Source organism: Spea bombifrons, chromosome 4 (genome assembly GCF_027358695.1).
Source record: "Spea bombifrons isolate aSpeBom1 chromosome 4, aSpeBom1.2.pri, whole genome shotgun sequence".
Lineage (NCBI taxonomy): Eukaryota > Metazoa > Chordata > Amphibia > Anura > Pelobatidae > Spea > Spea bombifrons.
In genome coordinates, this window is record NC_071090.1 from 2,094,016 (window position 1) to 2,103,343 (window position 9,328).

The following is a 9,328-nucleotide window of genomic DNA, read 5'->3' on the forward strand; positions in this document are numbered from 1 at the left end:
AGTTCTATGCAAACGCTTTACGTAGAAATCGTTTAATGAAGCCTGCGTAAAAAATAAGTATTAATCTGAAGCTTCTTTTCCGAAATATGCTACATAACGACACAAATAATACAATTTTTCATTCAATTTCACCAAGATTACAACAAATATGTAAATACATTAAAAATTGCTATTTTAGGAGACAACGGAAAAGTAATTTTTACATTCGTAGATGATGCACTGCGTGGTTTCGTTAGATGATACATTTTTATCTTTTTTTTTCATTTTTAGAGCAATTTTGAATTTCTAAAATGTTTTCTCATTTGTTTTTCGTGTCACCATTTAAATTATTCAGTAATTATTAGAGGTAGATTTCTAGAATTCCTAAACCCAGATTTTTTTTTGGAATGTAACCAGAGGCATTAGAGAAAGACGGCATCCGTAAGCTTAGCGGCCCAACGCCATTCGTAAATTGTAATCATAATATTTAACACTTTATGGTTTCAGAAATGGTAATAAAATATGGATATAAATCGCTGTCTTATTTCTCGCTAAATGTAGTCGTAGATGTTTTTTCTTTTCCTGCTATGGATGGAATCTGAAGAAGAGACCTCTGAGGCCCTTTTACGTCATTCTTTGGTCCAAAAAAAGCATCACATTCGATTAAAGACATATTTAATATTCAGGGTTAGGAGTTTTATCCTTGATAATGGTTATTTCCAGTTATACAATAAATAGGAATTTTATTAGCATAACTGGGAACTCTCCAGGTTTGCTCGGGGTCTCTGGATGAAGCCTTGCCCACTACCCACCCACTTTCCGCCTACTAGCCACCCACTTTCCCCTGTTCCCTCCCACTAGAGGCGTTTTGGGGCTATCCCAGCCCTGTGCGCAGCTAGCCCCACCCCTGCACAAAGCCACTCCCCCACAATAGGGTAGCCTAGAATAGGCAACTTCCCACACATGATTATGAGATGTATTAAGTACCTAAAGGTTGGTGGAGATGAGGTTTACTGAGCAGGTTTATATGTAAATAGGAAACATTTGCATATAGGGGTAAATATTTAATGCCCTCGTATAAACGTATCTATATCTATATATATATATATATATATATATATATATATATATATGTTCATCAGTTAATTGATTAGTAAATTGCTATAAAAACACACAGTTTGATACGTGTAGAATGTAGGATTTTATATCGAAGAACAAAAATTACAAATCGCTAATAAATCATATAAATCATATAAAAGTACCCAAAGGAACATTTTTGAGCATGAAGCTGTATGACAAAGCTGGAAATAATGCATACAAACAAAACGATTTAAAAAAATAAATTCAGAATTAGTTTCAAATTATTAATTAGTAAGGTTAAGGTTAAGCGGACCAAAAATCTACTTTAAATGGTGAGGTTTAATATTAAATGTATTCCCTAAAAATTATATAAAACTTATTTTATCATCTTAAATATTTATCCTTTCACTGGTTTTTTTGCCCCAAATTCCGGGTGGTATAAATGTCATTATAAAAATATCTGACTGCAAAAACATAAACGACGGCATTAAAAAAAAAAAAAAAGTTTTTTTCAACAGACCGGATCATACAGAATGGAATGGTGAATTACTAAGAGAATGTATTTTATTTTCTTTGAAATTGTGTTTTTTTTCCTTCTTCTCTTTCTAAGAAGTATCCCAGAAAAATAAACGACTTGTGAAAATCTCTTCCGTGTCACCGATAATCCATGGGAAGCTGATGCTTTTGAGCTATGCCGCATCACGCCTAATGTTCCTGTTTACCCGGGGGGGGGTGAAATCCCAAAATAATTTTTTGTGCTTTTATAAAGAATTGTCTCTCGCCCGCCGTGTCCCTGGGGGGATTATGGATAATCAGTAGGACATTGTCTACGGATTGAAAAGAAAGTCACGTTCATTTTGCGTGAAAGAGAAGATCGTCGTATTTAGTGTTATGATTGACGCACAGCGGTTCCCACACCTTCGTAAAGCTTTAAAGGGACAGTTTAATGTCCCCGACAGCCCCCCCACTGCATATTAAAGTATCCTGTGAGTAACCTTAACCTCCTGCGAGTACTTTAATATATATTCTTCAAAATAAAAAATAAAGCACTTAACTGACGTTGAAGCTGCAGCTGCTGCTTCAACGTCAGTTGAGTGCTTTAAGTTGAAGCTGCAGCTGCTGATCTGCAGCTTCAATGTCAGTTAAGTGTCTCCGAGTGAAGCCTTGGCTCCCTGGGGTCAGTTTCTCCTTTCTTCGGACAGAGGAGCAGCGTGTGGCCACACCCATGCCCCACCCAAACACCGCCTATTCATTGATCAGTTCCCTCCCACCTACTGGGGCTAGCACCACCCCCCCCCACAGGAAGCCGCTCCTCACGGATAAAGGGGAGAGCTTCGCGGGCCGTTCCCAGCTATGCCCACCACGCCTGGAGCGTCCCTTTAAAAGTCAGAGCTTTTATTCTATAAAAAGCCATAATTAGGATTTCTTTATTATTATTATTATTATTACTTCAGATTTAAATTCAGCGTAAAGACCATATTCTGCCAGAATTAAGCGGGGAATCATTATTAAAATTATATGCTAGTCCGTTCCGAGCGGAATTTAACTGCCAGAACTTTGGTTTGGAGCTCTAATGATTATAATAAGAAATAATTCCACATATGGTGACTCCGCACGTCCGTTGCGTCTCCCGAGGAAATTTATATTTTCACCGTATACAGAACCTGAAGTTTTTGTTGACTGTAGCAAGTTTTATGTTATTTATACAACAGCAAAGAATAAGCCTCGTTCATGAAACGCGAACCTGCGGTGACTTCAGAGCCGGGGCCGAGAGTTCATTGTGGTCGCCCCATAACGGTCTGGTCAGGATACATACATCCTCAACCCTGATATACCGGGGTGAACGGAGGGGGACTCGGAAGTCTCACGGATAGAAAGAAACTCATTTAGAGGAATTTACCTAATAAGATACTATTATTCCCCAAGAATAACGGCCAAAATTTACTCTCCTCCTTAAAGGTTCTTTCAGATTGTTGGCCAGACGTGAGGATCAGAGCTGGGAAACTTACAATATAACAAAACCTGAACAAATTTCATCCAGCATAACCCCGAGCGCTGTATACAGTAATATAACCCCCAGCGCTGTATACAGTAATATAACCCCCAGCGCTGTATACAGTAATATAACCCCCCAGCGCTGTATACAGTAATATAACCCCCAGCGCTGTATACAGTAATATAACCCCCAGCGCTGTATACAGTAATATAACCCCCCAGCGCTGTATACAGTAATATAACCCCCAGCGCTGTATACAGTAATATAACCCCCCAGCGCTGTATACAGTAATATAACCCCCAGCGCTGTATACAGTAATATAACCCCCCAGCGCTGTATACAGTAATATAACCCCCAGCGCTGTATACAGTAATATAACCCCCAGCACTGTATACAGTAATATAACCCCCAGTGCTGTATACAGTAATATAACCCCCAGCGCTGTATACAGTAATATAACCCCCAGCGCTGTATACAGTAATATAACCCCCCAGCTCTGTATACAGTAATATAACCCCCAGCACTGTATACAGTAATACAACCCCCAGCACTGTATACAGTAATATACCCCCAGCACTGTATACAGTAATATACCCCCAGCACTGTATACAGTAATATAACCCCCAGCGCTGTATACAGTAATATAACCCCCCAGCGCTGTATACAGTAATATAACCCCCAGCGCTGTATACAGTAATATAACCCCCAGCACTGTATACAGTAATATAACCCCCAGCACTGTATACAGTAATATAACCCCCAGCGCTGTATACAGTAATATAACCCGCCAGCGCTGTATACAGTAATATAACCCGCAGCGCTGTATACAGTAATATAACCCCCAGCACTGTATACAGTAATATAACCCCCAGCGCTGTATACAGTAATATAACCCGCAGCGCTGTATACAGTAATATAACCCCCAGCGCTGTATACAGTAATATAACCCCCAGCACTGTATACAGTAATATAACCCCCAGCACTGTATACAGTAATATAACCCCCCAGCGCTGTATACAGTAATATAACCCCCCAGCACTGTATACAGTAATATAACCCCCCAGTGCTGTATACAGTAATATAACCCCCCAGCGCTGTATACAGTAATATAACCCCCAGCGCTGTATACAGTAATATAACCCCCAGCGCTGTATACAGTAATATAACCCCCAGCGCTGTATACAGTAATATAACCCCCAGCACTGTATACAGTAATATAACCCCCCAGTGCTGTATACAGTAACATCCCCTTAGTAAGCAATACACCGGGCTTTAATAATTGACGTGGTAATTATCGTGACCTTCCTGTAACAGAACAAAGTTTTAAGGACAATGGAAGCGGACAAAAGGACGAACGCGTCAGATACAAAATCTTCAGAACTGAGAAGCAATGTGATAAATCGGAGTTAATGCAGGGAGATGCTGTGAATATAAAAGGTACAGAGCAGCCAAGGTTAAGATGGTAAAGTTTTTTTTTTCTTGTATCAAAAACCAAAATCGTAGAGACACGATCTGCCGTTTATCAGCCCATTGCAGAGACCACAAACTTTCCTTTTTTAAAGCCAGATATAATACCCAAGGCAGCAGTTGGGTTTCTGCGATCGCGTCGAGAAAAGGTTCCGCGCCTCCTCTTTTCTTCGCCTTTCTTCTGCCAAGCCGCATGGACGATAGCTCTGTTTATTCAGTCCGTTGTCTTTAAGCTCTTTTCCGGGTCTTTTCCAAAAAGGGAAACAAAAATGATGTCTTTCTAGGTCTAATTATTAGTGGGGCTCTGTGACCTTGAAGCAGATCTAGAAACCCTTTGGTTTGCTGACCTAGAAAGGAATCCCGATCCGAGACTCTAAGTTTACATGCTAATTGTCTATCATTAAGGGCTAAAAATCCCCCCCGACCCCCAAAAAAGTGGTTTTTATAGAAGAAACCAAGATATTGTATCATTTTTGTTTAAACTAAGATTCTTAGAAAGCCAAATTGATTCTTTTTGGCAGGTAGGGCTGGATTTTGAACGGACCCCCATCTTCCGATGATCATGACCATTCATATTATGGCTGGCTTACTGGTCATCGTTTACCTGCTGCAGAGCCCTGCTCTGATCTGGTAGGGATTTTGACGGGATATACTCATAAAATTAAATGCCAGCAAGAGGGTTAGGAGGACAATAGCCAGTCCCGGACTTTATTTTGCCCTCCTTTTTATAAATACCTAAATCTAACCCAATCTGAGCAAGCAGGTCAAAACAAACCATGGTGACCCAAGGCCTCTACTGCTCTCGATGTTACCGACGGGTGCTTTTCGCTCCACTCCTTGTAATGGTGGCTACGACGTTAACAATTAGCTTTTATGTGGCAGCTCATGATCTTATAGTTATGTTAGCGTTACGTTCTTATCTTTATGGATCTATGAGAACTTCTTGTGTTGAATTCCGCAAAGTCAATCACTGGAACCCTTTTCTTGTAAAGAAAACCACGTAAACATTCTATTTCTAGATTTAAAAATGTTATCGTCTCAATTTCAATTCTCAACAACAAAAAGAATATATATATATATATATATATATATATATATATATATATATATATATATATATATAATTATTATTTTTTTTTTTTTGGTTAGGTAGAGGACATTTTTACTGGTGGTCGGGACTGGCCTTGGTTATTTCAGCTTCATGATCTGCTGGATAAACAGAAGCTCATAATGACTGACCTTTCGTAATAACAACAGGGTTAGAGAGCCCCAGCATGGGAAAATATTTGTCAATGAAGCCAACAACATGAGTTCACACCATAGATCTCGACATTTCAGGATTAGGTGAAAACAGGGAACCCACAGCTTTCCAACAATGGCGGCTTTTGGCTTTCTTTCAGCCACGATCAGTTTAGTTCCTGTCTGCTTGCCGGCCATGCGGTGACCTTCCCGCCACAGAAGAAGACTTCTGAATAAATAGAATGAGGAATCTGCACACTCCAAGAGAGCCCAGGAGCTTAACTGTACCAGGAAGGGCGAGTTCCCCAGTAAATCCAATAGATAAATAAAGGCTCCAGGCTCCAGAAGAAGAGTTCTGACAGCCATTGAAGTCAAGGATGGAGATCCACCAAAACGCAGCCATCGGATGGTCCCACATAAAACACGATGAGATGATGCCTTGAAGACCAGAAGACAAAACACGGTGGCCGCTGAGAAAGTTTCTAGAATAAAGAACATCCCCAACTTTCTTCCACACTTTAGTAAGGCGACCGTATGTTCTTGGTCAACGTGTAGACTAGGGAAGTTTCTGACATTGACCAAAACCCAGGACAATAGAAGGGTCTTCAAACGTGACTCCAGAGAACAAGCACGTGGAGCACTTGAAGAAACAATTAAAACATTTCAGAGGCCATCACTCGGTAAAATTCCAGATGTGGACACATTCAAGGCTCCGAACACTTTGCTGAAAGAGTTAAAGCTTCTAGAACCGTTGTTCCGTAACACATATAGCGAAAGTTCTACGCGATCTATTGAAACCATGAAAGAAGCTTAAAAAATAACAGAGTTGCCGCATTTCGCAGGGTAAACAGAGCAGGAATGTTAATGGTTTTCTCGTCCTCCGGTTTCACGCTGTCTGCGTTAAAATTGTCCGTGCGCAGATCGTTTTCACCGGCGTCGCTCGGAGGGAACATTCTTAAAACCGCTGAGGTTTCTCGGCCGTACCCCTGTTTGACAGCCAAATTTGACGCTTTTTTTTTTTTGTGGCTGGCGGCGGGGTACGGTATTTGGGATCCAGACTAAATTGCCGTTATTATGAGATAGAGTTTTATTAGAAGTGAAATTACATTTATTAAGGGCAGTGCAGGTTTGTGGTTTATAGTTTGGGTCGGACTCGACAATCAACGGTAATTTGGTAAACGGCGACGGATCCAGAAAAGGGTGATGTAAGTCAAGTTAGATTTTTTTTCGCATAAATAAGTTAAATAAATGAGGTTTTCTTTTAGAAATCTCCATGTTTGATCAGCCGTATCGATGGTTTAAAGGGTATGCCATCCAATATTTAAAGCGTATGGCGGTCTTAGCATATAAGTTAATTAAACGGTAAGGGGGGGGCACAGCAGCCGCCATCATTGTCTAAAGCCTCATCTTCAGTATATAAAGCCTTCTTCTCAATACAGACTGGGGCGGAAATTCCACTGGGTCAAGTTCTTGGTAATAGCGGTTTCTACTTACCCCGGTCGGGGTGTCTTGACGTGGCATTAAAAGCTGCTCATTTAGAGAGTTTGACTTTATGGATGTGCCAGCCCTGGATCAATTTACCAAATTCCTGCCCCTCCGACGCTATACCTCAAACGCTTTCCTCTTTTGTACCCAAACCTATGACTAATAAACCCCCTTAAATGTAAAGATTGAAACTTAAACAAAGTAACTTAATACCTTAACGAGCGCAATCAATTGATATTTAAATGTCCATCGGTCCCTTTGGCATCAAGGTTCATCGCTTAGTTTATTCTAAATACAATTTAAAAACTTTGGTTACTCGATCAAAATATGACTTCTGGATTTTTTGACCGTTTTTGTAGAAGAATTACTGTCATCCAGCCTGGCTAATTACCCCACAAACCATCAATAACCGCCATTAATGTGACTGACAGATGTGCAGCTTATGCAATTTCTTCAAAATATTGCTGGAAAAAAAAATGACAATTTAGCAATTTATCTGCCCTTTGGGGTATTAGAAGCCCTTTTTCCTTTGTCCGCAATAATCTTCTTTTTTTGGGAGAATTGCTCCCTCGTTAAAGGCGTTTAAGTCCATTACCACTAAGCTTGGGAGCTTTCGAGCAGCAAGGCCACCATGAGCGGGTGGAAAGGGCACGTTCAATTATGAGAATTGTATTACGGAAAGATTACTTAAATGAGTAAAGGGAAAAAAATAGGAATGCTTTTTTTTTTAAAATGTTTTAGGGATCAACCTACATGAATCCCCGACCTCTCTTCCCCTCCTTGATCTCCAGGAACCCTCTTCACACTCTCGTGGATCACGATGCCTTCCACATGCTGCCATGACGCTGAATCTTGTTGGGGTTTTCTCATCGGCAGGGAAATGATCAATCAGCTTCATGAAAAAGTATGAATCCCCCCAATAATGGCGGCGTGATCTACACTTTCGTCATGGTGCAGCCAGTTCTTAAAACCCGGGGAGAGGCGGAAAAAATAAGGTAGATTGGAATATAAATCTTGGACAAGGACTCCTGAGACGATGGTCGGCTCTGGTGACATCACACCTTCGCACCATCCTATAATGTTGCTGATGTCATACCCAACACTTTCCAACACCATGCCATCCAAAAAGTGCTGCCATCATGTCAACCAAGGAAACCACAGTTCATAGAGTTCCAACAAATTCCGGACTGTTGGCAGCTATGCTGCTTATTGTTGCTTGCGTGGCCACCAGTTGGTACAGAGCACAGCGTGTGCATGTATCCAGCAGACGGCTGCTGGCCTTAAAGCACCGGGGTTTATTTTTAATACCCCGTCCGTCCCTGTAACCGACCACCGGAATTATTACTGTATAGAGATGAAACGCTTCCAGAATTTCAGTCCATGCTGGTTGGCAAGTTTATCGAGACCTCAAAATAAGCGCAGTGGGAGCCTCCCGGATCCAAGCCCAGCACAGTCTAACGGCTTGCCTCATATCCTTATCATTCTATAACGTTGACAGTTCCTGACACGCATTCTTTCCACTCGTAATTAGCTTCCATAAAGCATGTACGGGCCGGTCTCCTAACAAGACCGAAATCATCCCGACAATTCCGACAAATTCCCCAAAGGCAAAAGCCACCCGTTCCTGCTACAAAATATGATTTACATGGAAAAAAAAAAATAATTCAAGCCGATTTGGATTTTTATTCCCAAAAATAACATTTCAAAAATACTTTCTGTTACCATCTAAATTTAGCAGCAACTTGTAGAATATGTATAAAAAATCCATACATAATTACTGCAAATTTAAATGCCGTTTAGGTGAGTTATAAATAATGCAATCCTGCTTGAATTTGTTTTTTTAGATAATAAATCACAATGTACATCGAAAGAATGCAAAAACATGAAATATTTGGCTGCTAACACCAAAAAAAATTAATAAAAATGTTATTAGTAAATTAAATCTTTGGGGAAAATGTAAGTGTATATAAATACACAGGTTCCAGGCCAATTTTAGTTTTTGCAGGTGGTTCATATAAATATTAATTAAAGGTTTCCAAACAGATGCGATAACATCATAAATCAGGTGAATAAAAAAATACA